This window comes from Callithrix jacchus, chromosome 4 (assembly GCF_049354715.1).
Source record: "Callithrix jacchus isolate 240 chromosome 4, calJac240_pri, whole genome shotgun sequence".
Lineage (NCBI taxonomy): Eukaryota > Metazoa > Chordata > Mammalia > Primates > Cebidae > Callithrix > Callithrix jacchus.
In genome coordinates, this window is record NC_133505.1 from 50,940,840 (window position 1) to 50,959,942 (window position 19,103).

The 19,103-nt window shown below is 44.1% G+C and overlaps 1 protein-coding gene across 50 annotated transcripts in view; it reads right to left on the reverse strand.

Moving 5' to 3' along the window:
• TRERF1 (transcriptional regulating factor 1) overlaps positions 1–19,103 on the reverse strand; it is a 235,203-nt gene that overhangs the window by 201,218 nt on the left and 14,882 nt on the right. For 5 of the 50 annotated variants that reach the window (XM_078369178.1, XM_078369172.1, XM_035295646.3 and 2 more), the window contains exon 1: positions 11,567–11,620. The exons of 41 other annotated variants lie outside the window; for them this stretch is intronic. The gene's annotated coding sequence lies outside the window, so the exon portion shown is untranslated. Of the gene's footprint in view, positions 1–11,402; positions 11,621–19,103 lie in introns of those variants that run through there. 4 more of the 50 variants (XM_078369177.1, XM_078369171.1, XM_078369161.1 and 1 more) reach the window with 1 other exon arrangement.

Sequence of the window (19,103 nt, forward strand, 5' to 3'; positions counted from 1 at the left end):
GATGGGACCTAAGGTTCTGCATACTTCTTTCTTTCCTTCTTTTTTTTTTTTTCTACAGTGTTTTACTCTTGTATCCCAGGCTGGAGTGCAATGACACGATCTTGGTTCACTGCCACCTCCGCCTCCCGGGTTCAAGCGATTCCCCTGCCCAGCCTCCCAAGTAGCTGGAATTACAGACATGCGCCACCACGCCCAGCTAATTTTTTGTATTTTCAGTAGAGATGGGGTTTCACCATGTTGGCCAGGCTAGTCTCAAACTCCTGACCTCAGGTGATCCACCCCTCTCAGCCTCCCAAAGTGCTAGGATTACAGGTGTGAGCCACCACACCTGGCCCTGAGTTTATTTCTAAGCGTCTCCCAGGTGATGCTGCTGGTGCAGGGACCACGCTGTAAGTAGCAAGGGACTAGATTATACTGAGGCTCTCGTGGGCTCCCAGGCAGCTGATTAAGGGCATTAACCACAGGCAGAGAGAGAACTGGGGGCTGCCTGTGGCCTGTGGCAGAGCACCCAAACTAATCAACTCATTTTCTATTCAAAAGATTCATGGTGAGGGTTCAGTAACAGGCAGGGCTGCCTTAAAGCCATTAGTAAATGGAAACCACCCCCTGCATTTCACAACTACTGTCTAATTACCTTCATGTAATCTCTGGCAGCACCCTAAGCCAGCTCTTTCAAGTGCTGATGCCACTAATCAAGTCATAAAGCCTTAAAGCATCATATTATTAGCCTTGATAACAGAGTGTAAAACAAACCTGAACAACAGTGCATTTGCTTCTCCTCCCAGCTGAGGCCATCAGTCAAGCTAACGTTTGTTACAACCCGGGTCAAGGGAAAATGCACTTAACCAGTGAGAATCCCATATTCAGGATAGGCCATGCCAGAGAAAAGTATTAGCTTTTTAAATGAACTATTTGAGAAGATTCTGGAAACTGATATGACCAGCCGCAATTTCAGAGACTTCTTTCCTGTCTCCATCTCCTTAATTTGAAAACTGGTAGAAGCTTCTACTTGTCCCCACAGCTTCTGCTGAGTGCTTCCCGCCCCCCGCCCGCCTCACTCAGGTCACCTGCTTAGGCACAGAGTGGCCAGTTCAGGTTAACCCCCTCACAAACCACAGTGCTCCCCATCATGGCTCAGTTCTAAAATCAGGCAGCCTGTGTTCCAAGTGCATGCCTATGGCCCGCACGTCCGAAGGCAGACCCAGACCCTACCTCATGTGGCCCAAAAAATTAACCCCTCCACTGCTCCCCCAACACATGCCAACAAATCCGGGTTCTAAAGCTCACAGAACCTCAGCACCCTACTATATACTGGGGGGATTCACAAGGACACAATCCCTGAACTTGAGAGGCTGCGACAGGAGGAGATACAGCACCCCAAGTTCATGCAGCAACCAGACCTCAAGGTCCCCAGTGGCCGGCGTCCACCAATTTGGAGAACATCCTGTACTTGGGCCCACAGTTCTGCAGCACACAACTAATGGCAACTTCACGGTGGGGATTAGGTCATTGGCTCTGGAAGGAAACAAGGCTAAGGATGTGCCCTGCTTGGGGTAAGCACTCCTGCCATGGTGTTGACTGGGCAGAATGTGAGGAACAATAATTAACCTGTAATTATTAAAAAAATTAAAAAAATTTCAACAAAAATTACCCACCTCCTATGGCCATGATTGGGTAAGTCACCTGAGATTACACGTGGGTGTTAATGCTGGGACCACAGCTCGGGTCCTCCAACTGCCAAGTAGAGGTTCTTTCCACTAAATCACACTCCCCTCACCTCCATTTTGGAATTCCACAATGAAATTAGCATTAGAAGGTTTGTCCCTTATTTGCTCTTTATTCTCCCCACAATCTCAACCAATCTCTAGCACCCTCTTTCTCTTGGGGAAGCAATGTGATTTAACCCACCTAGGAGCTGCTCCTGTTCTGCTATCCATGAAGCAGGAGGACGACAAAGCAAAGTCACCTCCCTTCTCAGGAATTAGTTTCCTCTTCCCTAAATGATGGGGTGAGTGGAGATGCTTTCTCAGATCCTTTCCAGCTTTAATTAGAATCAATGGGGCCGGGTGCAGTGGCTCACACCTGTAATCCCAGCACTTTGGGAGGCCAAGGTGGGCGGATCACGAGGCCAAGAAATTGAGACCATCCTGGCCAACATGGTGAAACCCCATCTCTACTAAAACTACAAAAATTAGCTGGGCATGGTGGCACACGCCTGTAGCTACTTGGGAGGCTAAGGCAGGAGAATTGCTTGAACCCAGGAGGTGGAGGTTGCAGTGAGCCAAGATTGCACCATTGCACTCCAGCCTGGGCGACAGAACGAGACTCTGTATATAAAAAGAAAAGAAAAAAACTTGCCAGGAAGAATTCTTAGAGTTTTTTGTTGCATTGAGGTATTTTATTTTTAATGACTCTTTTAAATTATAGAAATTATAAAGTTAATTCATGCTCATCAGAGAGAATCAGAAAACATTTTCTTTTTAATAACTTTCAAAATCATAAATGTACTTTTGATACAGAAAAATCAGGAAACTTATTAAAAGAAAATAACACCTATAAACAAATCTAAATATGTTTAATTAAATCATATTTCAATCAAGAATCAAAGAAACCCAGGAGTTGAGATTGACTTTAGAGTGACCATACAGGATGAGTCTTGGACTTTGTCACGTACATCATGGGGAGATTACTATGATCCAACCCAATCTCCCACTGAAGCAGAAGAAGGTGGGCAAGAATTCTGCCTCCACCGTCCCTGACAGGGGGCCACCCAGCCTCTGCCTGAACACTTCCTGCTTTTCCAGCCCCTTTCCAGACAACACAGGCCATTTTGGAGGACAGTTCCATCCACGCTTCTTCCTACAGCAGAGGGTAGTGACTATGCGCAGTCTTTTGAGAAAGCTGGGCTTGGGTTCAATTCCAGGCTCAGCCTCTTACATGCTCCATGACCCTGGGAAAGTCATTCAGTCTCTGAACTTGAATTTCTTCATCTCCGAAATGGGAACAATAATCCCTGCCTCATTGGGTCGTTGTGAGATTTTAATGAGAAAATGTATAGAGCACATTGGCAAGGTGCCTTCCACAGTAGTGTAAGGGATCAATAAACAGCAGGTATTATTATTAAATCGTAGCTTGGAACAACAGCTTTCAAACTTTTCCCATTCTTACTCTCACTAATTAATTATACTTTGTATCATGACCCAGAACATAAAATATCCCTATATACATATAAATATACAAAACTAGACAAATATTTTCAAGAAACAAATGCTGACCCATGTTCACCTGGTCCACTTCGACTTTTTTTTTCCCCCTACTTTCCTCTTTCTTTCCTATTCATTTCCTTTTTAAAAACTGCCGGTCTTGGCTTGGCAGAGTGGCTCATGAGTGTAATCCTCATACTTTGGGAGGCCAGGGCAAGTGGATTGCCTGAACTCAGGAGTTCAAGACCAGCCTGGGCAAAATGGCAAGACCCCATCTCTACTAAAATACAAAAAGTTAGCTGGGTACAATGGCATACACCTGTACTCCCAGCTACTGGGGAAGCTGAGGCAGGAGAATCACTTGGACCCTGGAGGCAGAGATTGCAGTGAACTGAGATGGCGCAATTACACTCCAGTCTGGGCAAAGGAGCAATCCTGTCTCTAAATAAATAAATAAAATAAAATTGCTGGTCTTGAGATCACTAACTTGATTGCACAACCGACAAATACATTGCAAATTGCAGTTTGAAAAACACTGGCCGGACACAGTGGCTCACGCCTGTAATCCCAGCACTTTGGGAGGCCAAGGCAGGTGGATCACTTGAGGTCAGGAGTTTGAGACCAGCCTGGCCAACATGGTGAAACCCTGTCTCTACTAAAAATACAAAAAAAAAAAAAAAAAAAATAGCCCAGCATGGTGGCTCCCTACTCAGGAGGCTGAGGCAGGAGAATCACTTGAACCTGGGAGGCTGCAGTGAGCCAAGATTTTGCCACTGCACTTCAACCTGGGCAACAGAGTGGGACTCTGTCTCAAAAAAAAAAAGAAAGAAAGAAAAGGAAGGGAAGGAGGGAGGGAGGGAGGGAGGGAGGGAGGGAGGGAGGGAGGGAGGGAGGGAGGGAGGGAGGGAGGGAGGGAGGGAGGGAGGGAGGGTAAAAAGAAAAGAAAAACAGTGACTTATACTAAGACCAAATATCTCTTCCTGGCTGGGCACAGTGGCTCACGCCTGTAATCCCAGTACTTTGGGAGGCCAAGGCGGGCAGATTGCTTGAGCTCAGGAGTTCAAGACCAGCCTGGCCAACATGACAAAACCCTGTCACTACAAAAAATACAAAAATTAGCCAGGTATGGTGGCGTATGCCTGTAGTTCCAGCTATTCAGAAGGCTGAGGTGGGAAGATCCCTTGTGCCCAGAGGCGAAGGTTTCAGTGAGCCGAGATGGTGCCTGGGCAACAGAGCCAGACCCTGTTTTAAAAAAAAGAAAGGAATCTCCTCCTGTACCTTCTACTTTTCACTTCTAGCTTTACGTTCTGGAACCACACAGATCTACTCTGCTCCATCGTCCACATTAGACTTTTGCATCTGAAGCATTCTTCATTCTCTCAAGCAGTCATTTCATGAGATGGGGCTGCCCAATCCCCCTTGCTCCACCCCACTCTCCCCAGTTCCTTCCGTTCACTCTGTGCCCCTTCCATCGCTGCCGCCCAGGATGACCGTGATCATCTAGCAGCTGCACTGCTCCTCCCCTGGCCTCTCCTCAGCCTCAGCTCAAGCACCCATGGATGAGCATCTTTTTGAACCTTCATGCAGGATGCTCTATCCATCCCCAGAGGAACCCATCTTGGTTTCTTCCAGCCCATCCCTAACTCTACTTGGAAAGCTGGTTCTCTCATACAAACATGTTCCTTGTTTGTCCTTCCACAAGTTAGGATGCCTCCGGGCTCATCAAATAAGAGCGAAAGTGAGGAAGGTTTCAGTATGCATATTTGAGCCAAAACCTACAACCAGAAAGTGCCTCCTTCTTACTCATTTCTAAACTAGCTCTGCCTGCTAACCCTGGAACCAAATGGAGAAGGCCCCATCACCCAGCCACATCTATGTCCCCTTACAGTGAAAGCAGCCCCAAGACAAGGAATTGTGCACCTGGCTGCAAACGCAGCCCTTCAGAGCTGAGAACTCCCAGCACCACCTTGCATGAGCAGGAAACCATAGATTTCAGATACAGACACAGTTTCTCATGTCCTATCTGCATTTGTGTGATCAAAAAATACATTCATGGTAATGAGAAAAAATAAAATAAAATGCACACATATGTACCCAATATCATTACTCCAACTGCTAACATTTTGTAATTTGGTTTTTTTTTTTTAAGTTTCCAAAGTAAAGACAAAAATGTCTACTCTGCCTTCAAAACCCAAGCTGACTCCTCCTTGATCCCATCTATATCACTGTACTTGGGGAGCTTGTCACAAACACATGTAAAGGAGTGGTTCTCACAAGAGAAACCCTCGAAAACCTGCCCCCCCCAACATTTATGGCTTTATTATATAATCTTCGTCCCTAAATAATGTAAAGTTTTTATTGACCTTAAAATGTGATAAAATGATATGCCGTATGAAATATTCAAGGTCTTGTTTTTCTAAATTCAAAATTACATTACTGAAATTCACTCAAACTATTACATGTAGATGTTGCTCATTTATTTTGCTGTTGGATTACCATCTATCACATGACAGCAATGTATTTACCCATTCCCTAGCTGATGGGAATTTGGGTTTCCAGTGTTTTGACATTATGATCAGTGCCACTGGGAATATTCTTAGTATATGTTATGTATACACACTGCCCATGTGAGCAAGTTTCTCATGATGATTATATGCCTCGGAGAGGAAATCCCAGGACATGCTATATGTGAATGTACAACTTTACAAGATGCAGGTTGAGCATCCCTAATCTGAAAACCTCAAAACTTGAAATGTTCCAAAATTCTAAACTTCTTCAATGCCAACACGACACCACAAGTGGAAAATTCCAAACTTGACCTCAATCACATGACATGTTGCATAAAAATTCGGTCAAAGCTTTGTTTCATGCATAAAATCACTTAAAACACTGTACAAAATTACCTTCAGGGTGTATGTAGAAGGCATCTATTAAATACAAGTAACTTTCACATTTAGACTTAGCTCTCATCATATTATCTCAAAAATTCCAAAATCCAAAAAAATCCAAAATTTGAAATCCTTTGGTCCCAAGAATTTTGGATAAGGGACCCTCAACCTGTAACATCAAACTGTTTTCCAAAGCAGCTGCATCAGTTTCCACTCCTACCTGCAGCTCCTAAGTGACCATAATGACACCTCTCCTCTTCAGTGCTTGCTACTGTCCAGCTTCTTCATGCTTGCCCATTGAACAGGGATGAAAGGGAAACTCACTGTGATTTGTATTCCCTGATTACTAATGAAATTGTCGCAAAATAAAAAGAGATCCTCTCCCAACCTAACTCCCTATATTTTTCTTTCATAGCTCATATCGTCATCCATAGTTAAACATTTGTGGGATTATTTCATGAAAGCCCAACACTATTTTCTTCACCACTGCATATTGCACAAGTGACACAAAGCAGAGCCTCTGTGTATCTGCTGAATTAATGAATGCATGAGTAACTGAGTACACGAGACTATTCAGCTAGTCTTCAGGCTCTGCCCTGATTTTATTAAAACCTGGGCTCAGCTGGGCACGGTGGCTCATGCCGGTAATCCCAGCACTTTGGGAGGCTGAGGTGGGTGGATCACGAGGCCAAGAGATTGAGACCATCCTGGCCAACATAGTGAAACCCCATCTCTACTAAAAATACAGAAATTAGCTGGGCATGGTGGTGCACATCTGTAGTCCCAGCTATTCAGGAAGCTGAGGCAGAAGAATCGCTTGAACCTGGGAGGTGGAGGTTGCAGTGAGCACCATTGCACTTCAGTCTGGTGATAGAGAGAGACTCTGAGATCATGCCATTGCACTCCAGCCTGGGAGACAGGGTGATACTCCATCTCAAACAAAAAAAACAAAAAAAACCCAGGCTCATGACTCAGGGTCTGACCTCCCCAGCTGAGTCATCATGGGGGTAGAAGTGACGAGGTACCACCTAACCTGGACTGAAGAGAGGGATGGGCTCAAGGATAGAGGCAAAGTCCACTCTCGAACTGGGGCTATTAGCCACGCCTCCTCAAAAATAATAATAGTAAAATAACAACTGCTCTTGTGCATTGCAAGCTGAGCATGGGACATATACTCCACACTGACTAATAAGAGCTACCATTTACACAGTGTGCTGTCACTTACTGATCCTCACAACTTCTCTATGGAATGACTATGACATTCCCATTTTAAAGCAAAGAAAACTGAAGCTCAAAGAGGCTAAGAAAGTGCCCAGTCACTGAGCACATCAAGGACAAACCCAGAGTCAGAGTCAAATCAAGACTAGTCTAGCCCCAGAACCCACACCCTTTTCACACACCTAAACTGGCTTGGCCCCATGGCCTTTTTATCTTCTCTGCACAGGGCTGCTTTTCCTCCCCACCTGCCCCTACAAACCTCCCCAGGCTCCAAGTTTTGCTCCACATCCCATAAAGACTTTCCCTGCACATGAGGAGCAGTGCTCTGGAGAACAAGGTTAGCCTGCAATCTATCCCTTACATTTGCACTGACATACTTACCTGGCAGTTCTCCGGTCACAAGATGCTAGGTGTCACCCAGCAAGGTGGCAAGGGGACATCATCCAGGCCCATCTCTCCTAGGGTTCTCCCAAGGCAACAGTTTCCCCTTCGGTTCTGCAGAAACGAACCCCTTTCCAACTTTGAAAGGGTTTTAGCGCAAAGTGGAAGCAAACATCTAACAAATGCTACTACACACTGGACACATGACATGTCTTACCTCAGCAAGAAATACTATGTAGCCACTAAAATTATATAATCCAGACCAATCCACGTAAACATACATGAAATTCTGTGAAGTGAAAAGAAAGCAACTCAAAAATAGTACCTACATGCCAAATGTAAGTAAACACAATATTCCCACCCAGACACCAGTGGATACTATAAATAGAAAAGGGGGTTCACTACAACCTTTCTTCAGTAAAGCTACTTAGATTTCCAATGTCCCCCAGGAGGTACTTGTCAACTATTTATAACAGGTGCGATTTCAAAACAACACTACAAAGAATTACTCCCAAGAAGAATGAAAATTCCATGTGGGTCATGATCACATTATTTTGTTCTTCATGGCTATGTCTCTAATGAGGAGGTTAAAGGGATCAGACCAGGGATCAGCAACCGGCCTGCTGCTAAACCTGGCCAAACACCTAGTTTTGTGAATAAAGTGTGACTGGAACACAGATACGCTCATTCATTTATGAGTGAGCTATGGCTGCTTTTGTCCTACAACAGAAAAACGGAGTCATTAGGACAGAGATATGGCCCACAAAGTAAAAATATCAGCTCTCTGCAACCTCCACCTCCTGGGTTCAAGCAATTCTCTGGTTCTCCTGCCTCAGCCTCCCATGGAGCTGAGAATACAGGTGCCCACCACCACACCCAGCTAATTTTTTATTTTTAGTAGAGACGGGGTTTCACCCATATTGGCCAGACTGGTCTCGAACTTCCAGCTTTGTGATCTGCCCACCTCGCCTCTGAAAGTGTTGGGATTACAGACATGAGCCACCATGCCTGGCAAAATATCTACTCTCTAGCCCTTTATAGAAAGTTTGCCAATCTTTGATCTAATGCTTAGACTGGAATTCTGCATATAGTGAATAATACTTATTGAATTAATAAATTCACTTATGAATGTATCATATAAATTTAAAACCTTATATTAAATTATAATTAGGTTTATTTACTTCAATTAACCTAAACTAAGGTAATATATAAGAAATAAGGGCCGGGCACAATGACTCATGTCTGTAATCCTGGCACTTTAGGAGTCTGAGATGGGAGAATCACTTGAGACCAGGAGTTCAAGACCAGCCTGGTCCACCTAGCAAGAACCCAACTCTATTAAAAGTAAATAATTAAAAAAAAAAAACAAACACTAAGGTCTATTCATCTAGGGCACATAATAGCAAATACCTAGCAAATGAGAAATACACTCTTTTATTTATTGTTTGCTAAATTTTGATAGAGACAGGTCTCACTCTGTCACCCAACTGAAATGCAGTAGTGCAATCATAGCTCACTGCAGCCTCAAATACCTGGGCTCAACAGATTCTCCCACTTCAGCCTCACAAGTAGCTGTGACTACAGGTGTTAACTACCATGCCCAGCTAGCATTTTAATTGTTTTTGTAGAGGCAGGGTCTCACTATGTTGCCCAGGTTAGTCTTGCACTCCTGGGCTCAAGGGATCCTCCTGCCTCCATCTTCCAAAGCACTGGGATTACAGGTGTGAGCCACCTTGCCCTGCCTTACTTTTTTTTTTTTTCTTTTTTTTGAGAAAGAGTTTCACTCTGTGTCACCCATGCTGGAGTGTGGTGGTACCATCAAGGCTCAAGCAATCCTCCCATCTCAGCCTCTGGAGTAGCTGGGACTACGGGCATGTGCCACCACACCCAGGTGATCTTCGTATTTTTTGTAGAAACAAGGTCTCCCTATGTTGCACAGGCTGGTCTTGAACTCCTGGGCTCAAATGATCCTCTCACCTCGGCCTCCCAAAATGTTGGAATTACAGGCATGAGCCACCACACCCAGCACATTCTTTCTGATATTAAAAAAAAAAATCAGACTCTTGATACCATCATTAGGAGCTATCTTCCACGGTAAACTTCCACCATCAGTTTCTTTCATGGTGAAGATGGACTACACCAAGTCATGTATGGCCTAGAGCTATGGTAAGCATCGTGCAGCCACTGCTTGCAGTGGAAAACAGCTGCTGTGAGCTTGGCATGCCATCGAGGGCCAGAAATAAGAGTCAAGTGTGGGTAACCAGTCAAGATGCTGTAATAATCCCCAAACGTGGCTCCAAGTAGGATTTTGGCCTCCTGAGCCTTATATTCTGTATTTTTCTTTTCTAGGCAGAGTTTAGCTATTGTTGCCCAGGCCAGAGTGCAATGGCACAATCTCGGTTCACTGCAATCTCCACCTCCCAAGTTCAAGCGATTCTCCTGCCTCAGCCTCCTGAGCAGCTGAGATTACAGGCATGCACCACCATGCCCAGCTAATTTTTTGTATTTTTAGTAGGGACAGGGTTTCTCCATGTTGGTCAGGCTGGTCTCGAACTCCAGACTTCAGGTGATCCACCCGCCTTGGCCTCCCCAAGTGCTGGGATTAAGGGCGTGAGCCACCGCACCCGCGACCTCCTGAGCCTTATATTCTAAGCCACTAAGCTACAGGCCCAGACTGACTAAGGTGAAATCATTTCATTTATTTTCTATGTAACTTCTGGTAGGGACAATGCATCAGAAAACAATTGTAGGCTCAATTATTTTCCCCTTAATTTATCAGTACCATCTGCATTATAATGTAACCGAATATTTTTAGTTCTGCAGACTTGATTATTCAGAGGCTGATCATTCAGCTGGTGGCTTTTTGAAGCTCATTATGGCCCTAGTACCAGAAGACAGGAGAGAGGAAATGAAAGGAGGTGAAACTCAAATCAGTGGGCGTTGCTTCTTTATTAGCAGATGAGACACCAAGATTGGGGTGAAGGGGGTGCGAGAGGGTGAAACCCCAGGTCTCCAGAGCTGAGGCTTTCTTCAGGCAGCTTTTATCAGACTCACACATCTTATACATCACAGCACACTGACAGTCTGTCAATAATTCTGTGATACTGACCTATCCCTATAGTGATCCAAGAATATCACTAAGCTCCCTTCCTTTGTTCGTATGGAAAACCAAAACTCCAAAAGAGATTAACAGTTGAAGCCTGGAAGCCCAGAACCAACCCTTGGCCTGCTGAAGTCAAAGGACAGGTGGGCCCTGACTCTGAAAAGCCGGAGGATGGATTCATTTAGGGAAATGTTTAGAAAAGAATGCTGGGAGGAGTGTAAGCCACTTCCTCATGGAGCCCTGCCTCCCTCTCCCTCCCTTCTACACATTAATTATTCCCAGCAGGCCTTCCCACTTCCCAGGAACCCACAGACAGAGAAGTCCAATACACTGGCTCTGAGCCCTGGGTCACACCCAAGGCCCCCTGGCACTGTCCCTCCTGCAGGAGGCTGAGCTGTGGTTGGAGACTTGACTCCAGTCCCAGGCCCACAGGCCCTTGAACCCCAGGCCCACAGCCTTCTGTGCCCAATAGGTGCTGGGCAAACGTTATTGAACAAATGAATGAAAGCCACTCATTATTTTAAGTGAAAACTAAGTCACATCCAAGGAGGACCACACTCTTAATTTCTCTAGTGACATTATTCCTCCAGCTGAGCCATGCAAACGCACCTCCCTTCTCTCTTCTCTCCTCTCCAGCCTGCTTCCTTTTTCCTTCCATCCTGAGCACTGGTGACTGGAGAAACCCTCCACCCAGGAAGGTAGCATTCTCTTCTCTGGCTGACAACACACTCTCCCGTGGATGGACCCTGCAAGGTCTGGGAAGCCCTACTCACCTCAACCCAGTAGGCTCCAGGCTGTCCTAAGTGAACCAACCACAGGAGAAAACCAAGGAGGTGGGGAGGAATGGGAGGAAGCACCCCCTGCTACCGCCTCCTCTTACTTTCCCCAGGGCCTTAGCTCTGTCAGATTTCGAAGCATAATGAGTTTTGTTTCATAACAGTCTTAAATGAACTGGAAGGGGGAAGGGGATAACAATGATAAAAAATCTTAATTAAAAAAAATTCCTACAGGCAGAGAGATTTTCCAGATCCTGAGATGTGATAAAAGTCTGCTGAGCTGGGGACCCTCCCGAGCCCCCAAGGACACAGCATTGAACATACGTTTACAGAGCACCTACTGCGTGCCAGGCACTCTTCTGAGGGATGCGGCAGTGAACAAACCCACTCTTGGAGAGGGAGGACAGGCAACAAATATCACAAACAAGCAAACTACAGCGGACGAGAATGGGCGAATGGGCAGGCGGAAGTGTTTTGGGAAAAGAGAACAGAGCAGGTAAAGGGGATGGGGCATTTGGGCAAAGGCACCTCGTGGTGCTAACTGGAGAGGTGAGGAAAGCCCTGTTGAGAAAGAGACAGACTTCTGAGCAAAGACTTGAAAGAGGCCAGGAAGGGAGCAATGCAGATGCCTATCTAGGTTCTGGAAGAGCAACCCCAGCAGAGAGGGCAGCGGTGCAAAGGCCCTGAGGCAAGCGCATACCAGGTGTGGGGCTGAAGAGGAGGAGTGAGGAAGAGAGTGCAGAAGACAGGGCCTGGGGGGGAGGGGCTCCAGAACACTGTATGGACTCTGGCTTGTATTGCCCGAAGGGAGCCACTGAAAGGCTGTAAGTAGGAGAGACAGGTTTCCCTGTCATTCTCTGCCACCCCATCCCGACATTCTTCCTTGATAATCTCCCTTGATATCATTTAATAAATAGGACTCAAACCCTCTCTGACCTCTTGTGACGAGTTATAAACTCAAACAACCTTAGGAAAACCAGCAAGTCCCACACCTACTGCTCCCCCAAATCAATATTAGACCATCTTCCCTCATTCCAAAAAGCAAGGAGTTGAATCTTTTTTCTATTAAGAGCTGCTGACCCAGAGAAGAAATAGAAAATGTTAATTAATAAGCCAGGTACGGTCAGGCACGGTGGCTCACGCCTGTAATCCCAGCACTTTGGGAGGCTGAGGCGGGTGGATCATCTGAGGTCAGGAGTTTGAGAGCAGCCTGGCCAACCTGGTGAAAGCCTGTCTCTACTAAAAACACAAAAATTAGCTGGACATGGTGGCAGGCACCTGTAATCCCAGTTACTCCGGGGCAGGAGAATTGCTTGAACTTGGGAGACGGAGGTTGCAGTAAGCTGAGATCCCACCACTGCATTCCAGCCTGGGCAACAGAGCAAGACTCTGTCTCAAAAAACAATAGCTGAATAAATAAATAAGCCGGGCATGATGTCTCACGCCTGTAATCCCAGGACTTTGGGAGGCCGAGATGGGCAGATCACATGAGGTCAGGAGTTTGAAACCAGACTGGCCAACATAGTGAAACCCCATCTCTACTAAAAATACATAAATTAGCCAGGCACTGTGGCAAGTCCCTGAATCCCAGCTATTCAGGAGGCTGAGGCAGGAGAATGGCTTGAACCCGGGAGGCGGAGGTTGCAGTGAGCTGAGATTGCACCACTGTACTCCAGTGTGGGCAGCAGAGTGAGACCTCATCTCCAAAAAAAAAAAAAAAAAAAGAAGAAGAAGAAAAAGGAAAGAAAATGTTAAATAATTAAAGACGAGGGAAGAGCAATTTCATTCAGCAAATTTTTCTTGAGAGGGCAAAAGCTAAAAAGCTTGTTTTTAGACTAAAAATGGAAAAAATACATTCCATTTTAGACTAAAAATGGAAAAAATAAGTAGAAACGTATTTTAAAATACAGGCTACTTAACATCAATATAACTAGCAATTAATAGAAAGGAGGAAAGAGAGAGATGGGGGGGAAAAAGGGAAGGTGGGTAGGTAGCAAGATGAGAATGGAAAATAGAGTGACAAACACGGAGAGGAACACGGAGAGGTATGTGGAAAAGTACAGAAGGCTCCAAACAGAGAGGCAGAAAGAAAAAGGAGCCGAAGTTCCACAGGGTCTGAGGTTTCTTACTCTTCATTCACTCCCTGCAGTTTATTAGGTCCAAAGCACCAGCGCTTAATCTTTTCATTCCCTACTGCCCTGTGGCTGCCCTGATACTCCAATTAGTGGGCCCTCTATTTACACCTCTTTATCCTTACGCTAAGCAGAATTGGAGGAAGGGAGGGAAGAGACCGATTAAATTACTCTTCCTCTCTAAACTGCAAAGGCAGTGGCTCAGCCAACACTAGCTGGTCAAGCCAGAGCAGAAATTCCCTTGTCACTAAATACACACCAGGGACCCCCCCCCCACACACACACACACACAACAGATACAATATAAGCCACTGGGCAATCTTACCTGCTCAAGCTATAAAGTGAGCCGCCATGTCTGAGACCAGGTCCCAAATGCACCTTCTGTCAATGGAATCTTCTGTCCCAAATTGTCCCCACCTTCATGTCTATCCCTCCCACCCAATGAGAGAGAAAAAAAGGCCCAACTAAGAGAAGATGGAGGAAGCCCTAAAATAAGCTGAAATGCTTAGAAAGAAAGTAATAATACATTAGAACAATTAGCTCATGGTAGTATAGCATAGCAGTTAACAGCACAGGCTCTAGGGACAGAATGCCTGGCTCAGCTCTGCCACTGACAACCATACTATGGCCAAGTGACCTATTCCCTCATGCCTCAGATTCCTCTTCTTTAGAAAGAGGACCAGTAATAATACCTGTGTCCTAGGGCTCTTGGGAGAATTAAAGTCAGTATTATACAGTATGTAAAAGAATGTCTGGCACGTGGGAAGCATTATATGCTTAAGAAATAAAAACACCTTTTAAAACAGAAAGCTTTTTTCTGAACCATACAAGAGAGAAAAGGTCTATGGTTTTATTTTTGTACATGCTATATGCACAAAAACAATCACTACTGATTAGTATTTTCAACTCTGATCATTTCTACTCCACACTTTTAAAATATGAATAAAATTGCTTTGGTAAAAATATACAGAGACATTTGTTGCAGTGTTATTCAAAAAAGCAAATTGTGGGAAATGACCTAAGTATCTGACAATCAAAGAATGTGTGAGTAGATCATAAAAGCCGTAACAGGGAATCACGTGCAAATAGTAAAAATCACGTAATCAGCTGGGTGCGGTGGCTCACGCCTGTAATCCCAGCACCTTGGGAGGCCAAGGCAGGCAGATAACTTGAAGTCAGGAGTCTGAGATCAGCCTGGCCAACATGGTGAAACCCCGTCCCTCCTAAAAATACAAAAATTAGCCAGGCATGGTGGCAGGCACCTGTAGTCCCAGCTACTCAGGAGGCTGAGGCAGGAGAATCACTTGAACCTGGGAGGTGGAGGTTGAAGTGAGCAGAGGTCGTGCCAGTTCACTCCAGCCTGGAAGACAGAGCTAGACTCTGTCTCAAAAAAAAATCACCTAAAGAAGAATTTTTAAAGACATGGAAAATACTTCTAATGTTAAATAATAAAGGATACAAAATTAGACTTCACTTTCAGGTAGTACAGGCAGGAATATTAAACTAATCCTCTTGTACAAAACAACTACATAAGATAGATAAAATACAAAATCATTATAATAATAACGTTTTGAAGGTGTGGGAATACAACAAGGCAGTTAGGACTTGAGGGACCAAGCTCCTAAAGGAAAGAGAAGTGCAGTGAGCCAAGCCATGCATTAGATATATTAGTAGCTACTGTTTTCCCTCAGGACATTTGCTAATTTGGTACAGGGAACAGAGAGGTAAAACAGAAAGCAGCAAATGAAAGCTTTCTGCAGCTTTCTCCCTGGGCTGAAAAGACAAAAACTGGAGTTCAGGGCTATGAAAATATCCAAGATTGAAGAGACCAAGATCCCAGAAAAAAAGTGAACCCCAAAGAAATGAGTCCAGTGTTCTGTAAGCGATTTCTCTTCAAGGCACTGACAAACACCGAAGTCTTCTGTGTACAGAGCTAAAACCCAGGAATACAAACAGAAAAAAAAAAAAAGCTACTAAAACACTAAAGCATTAAGTAGAGATTTGGGTAGTTTTGCAGTGGCAAGCAGATAAAACTCTGAAATGAGGGCCTACCAAGACCTCCTTGTACCGTACTACAAGGGCAAATAACAAATACCGCACCAGCCTTAACTGCGCCTCTGCATTTTCCATGGTAAAATGCCCAGCACTCAAACAACAATCACCAAGCATGTCAGGAAAGAGGACCAAATCAAGAAAAATATACAATCAATAAAATCAAACCTCAGAAAGTATGCAAATATTGAAGTTGTCAGCCAGAACTTTAAAATTACAAGGGCCAGGCATGGTGGCTTACATTTATAATCCCAGCACTTTAGGAGGCCAAAGCAGGAGGATCACTTGAAGTCAGAAGTTCAAGACAAGCCTAGGTAACAGAGCAAGACCCCATCTCTACAAATATATATATATATATTTTTTTTAATTAGCCAAGTGTGATGGAGCATCCCTATAGTCCCAGCTGTGGGAGGCTGAGACAGGAGGATCACTTGGGCCTATGAGTTTGAGACTGCAGTGAGCCAAGGTTGTGTCACTGTACTCCAACTTAGGCAACAGAGTGAGAGAGACCCTGTCTCTGTTTCTTAAAAAAGTGAGAACTGAATAGATGGGCTTGACAACAAAAAGGAATAGTAGAAGAAATGACTGGTGTCATGGATGATGGATCAGTAGAAAAAAATATATTTGGTACAGAAAACACAGAAATGAGTTCCAGAGACATGTGGGATACCATGAAAGGGTCTAACATACATGTAGGAGTCTGAGAAGGGGAGGAGAGGATGAAAGAGCAAAAGCAATATTAGAAGAGAATGCTCCAAGAATTTTCTAAAACTGACCAAAAACATCAAGCCATGATATAGAGAAGCACTCCGAACTCCACAGGGAACACATACAAAGAGAACCACGCCTATGCACATCATAGTAAAATTGCTAAAAAAACAAAGCCAAAGAAGGAAAAAAAGATATGTTACTTGCAGAAGAACCACAATAAAATTGACAGATGACTTTTTAACAGAAATGAAGGAAGCCAGAAAACGATGGAATGCCATTTCTAAAGGACTGAAAGAAAATAAAACAAGCCCAAAGTCTATACCCAGGGGGAAAAAAATCTCCCAAATATGAAGGTGAATAAAAGGCATTTTCAGGCTGGGCGTGGTGGCTCACGCCTATAATCCCAGCACTTTTGGAGGCCGAGGCAGGTGGATCATGAGGTCAAGAGATCAAGACCATCCTGGTCAACAAGGTGAAAACCCGTCTCTACTAAAAATACAAAAATTAGCTGGCTATGGTGGTGTGCGCCTGTAGTCCCAGCTACTCGGGAGGCTGAGGCAGGAGAATTGCTTGAACCCAGGAGGTAGAGGTTGCAGTGAGCCGAGATCGTGCCATTGCATTCAAGTCTGGGTAACAACAGTGAAACTCCATCTCGAGAAAAAAAAGGCATTTTCAGACAAACTACAACTGAGAGAACTGGAACACTAGCAGGCACCCTGCACCACACACACACACACACACACACACACCCCTAATAGGAGTTCTTTTTCAGGCAGAAGGAAATTAAGCTGAGAGAGAAGCATGGTTATATGGAAAGAAATGAAGAACACCAGAAAGAGTAAGTATGTGGGTCCATCTAAATTAGTATTATTTAAAACAACGTCTTCTGGGGTTTGATAGAGAGAGAATTAAAATACACAAGACTTGAAAAGGCATAAGGGAGGCAAAAAGAGCCTAAGTGTTGTAAGTGGCCTGACTTGTCCAGAAAGTGGTTAAGATATTAATTAAGGATAAACTGTTTAAAATTTTTTTGTATTTTTTGAGGAGACATGCCTGGCATGTATACAGAGTCGGGTATGTCTCCTCAAAAAATACAAAAACTGTGCCAGGTGTGGTGGTACACTCCTGTCGTGCCAGCTACTCAGGAGGCTGAGGCGAGAGGATTGCTTGAGCCAGGGAGGTCAAGGCTATAGTGAGCTGTGATCACACCACTGCACTCCAGCCTGGGTAGCAGAGTAATACTCCTTTCTAGGAATTTACCCCTAAAAAGAATCTAAGATGTACTCAAAGATTTATGTACAAGGATATTTATCAAAGCATTATTTATGATAGTTAAAAAAAATGATAAAGAAGGTAAATTCCTAATAGGGACTAGTTAAATAAATTATGGGACCCAGTGTCCCGTACACAGTAGGTGCTCCATAAATATCTGTCGAACATAGAATCCATATGAAAGAATAATAAGCAACTATTTTTTTAAGTTTCCAAAAAATATTTAATGAGTAAGGTAGTAAATCACATTCAAAAGAACCCTAATGTGATTTTTAAAATATAACATCATAGCTAATATTTATTAAGAACTAATATTTATTAAGAACTAGCTATAATTTCATAGCTAATATTTATCAAGAACTCTGCTAGGCACAGCCTCAAATGTTTTACACGTATTGTCTCATTTTATTTCACTCAGGCCTATTGTTATTTAAAGTGAATGAAGGATCCTGATTCAAACCCAGGTAGTCTGACTGCAGTGCTTAAATTCTTAATCATTAGACTTTACTGCCTAGAAAAAATACTGAAAGGAAATACATTAAAATGTCAACAGGGAGGAATTAAAGCCCATTTTTATTTTCTTCCTTATACATGTCAGTATTTTCCAAATTCCCTATAATCACTATGAATTATTTGCAATCTCCCTCTACAAAAAAAAAAAAAAAATTATGAACTACTTTCACATACCATTTATACAATTTCAGTGAAAAAGTTTTACTGCTAACAAAGCTTTACATTATGTCTGCTCCAGGCCTTAGAAGCAGGAGACTGCTGTGTAAATGTGACCAGGGAAGCCTGATGAGCCCGATGCAGACTTCAGAGCCCACGACTTCCATTCCACAAATATGTCACGACCATCTTGCTTAGCAAGTGTGGATTTTTACACACATTGTGCTAGATAATCTTCCCAATAACCAAGCAGATGTGACCACCTCAGGAAACAGAGGTTCAGGAAGGTGAAGAGACCCTCGTAAGGACATACCGGGCCCTCTGGCTCTGGTTGGAGGTCCCCCAACTTGTGGCCCAGCCACAAATCCCGTGGAACAATTTGGGGCAGACCTGAGAGCACATTCAGCCCCAAACATTTCTGGAAGCTAACGACGTGTGGGAACCACACACCCATTGTGCCCAAAGCCCAGGGATGGCACTGAGATCCCACCCTCACAGAGTTGCATCCCCTCAGAAAAGGATTATGCAGAAGAGTGAAGAATATGGCTTCACAGTTCTCAAAGCACTTTTGCATTTTTTTAAATCTCATTTTACTCTCAAAATAAATCTTTTCAGTCAGTAAAACAAAGGTACTGAGAGGACAAGGAAAATGAGGCTCCAAGAGTTAGACTGCGGTCCACGAATAGCCCCGGAGGGTT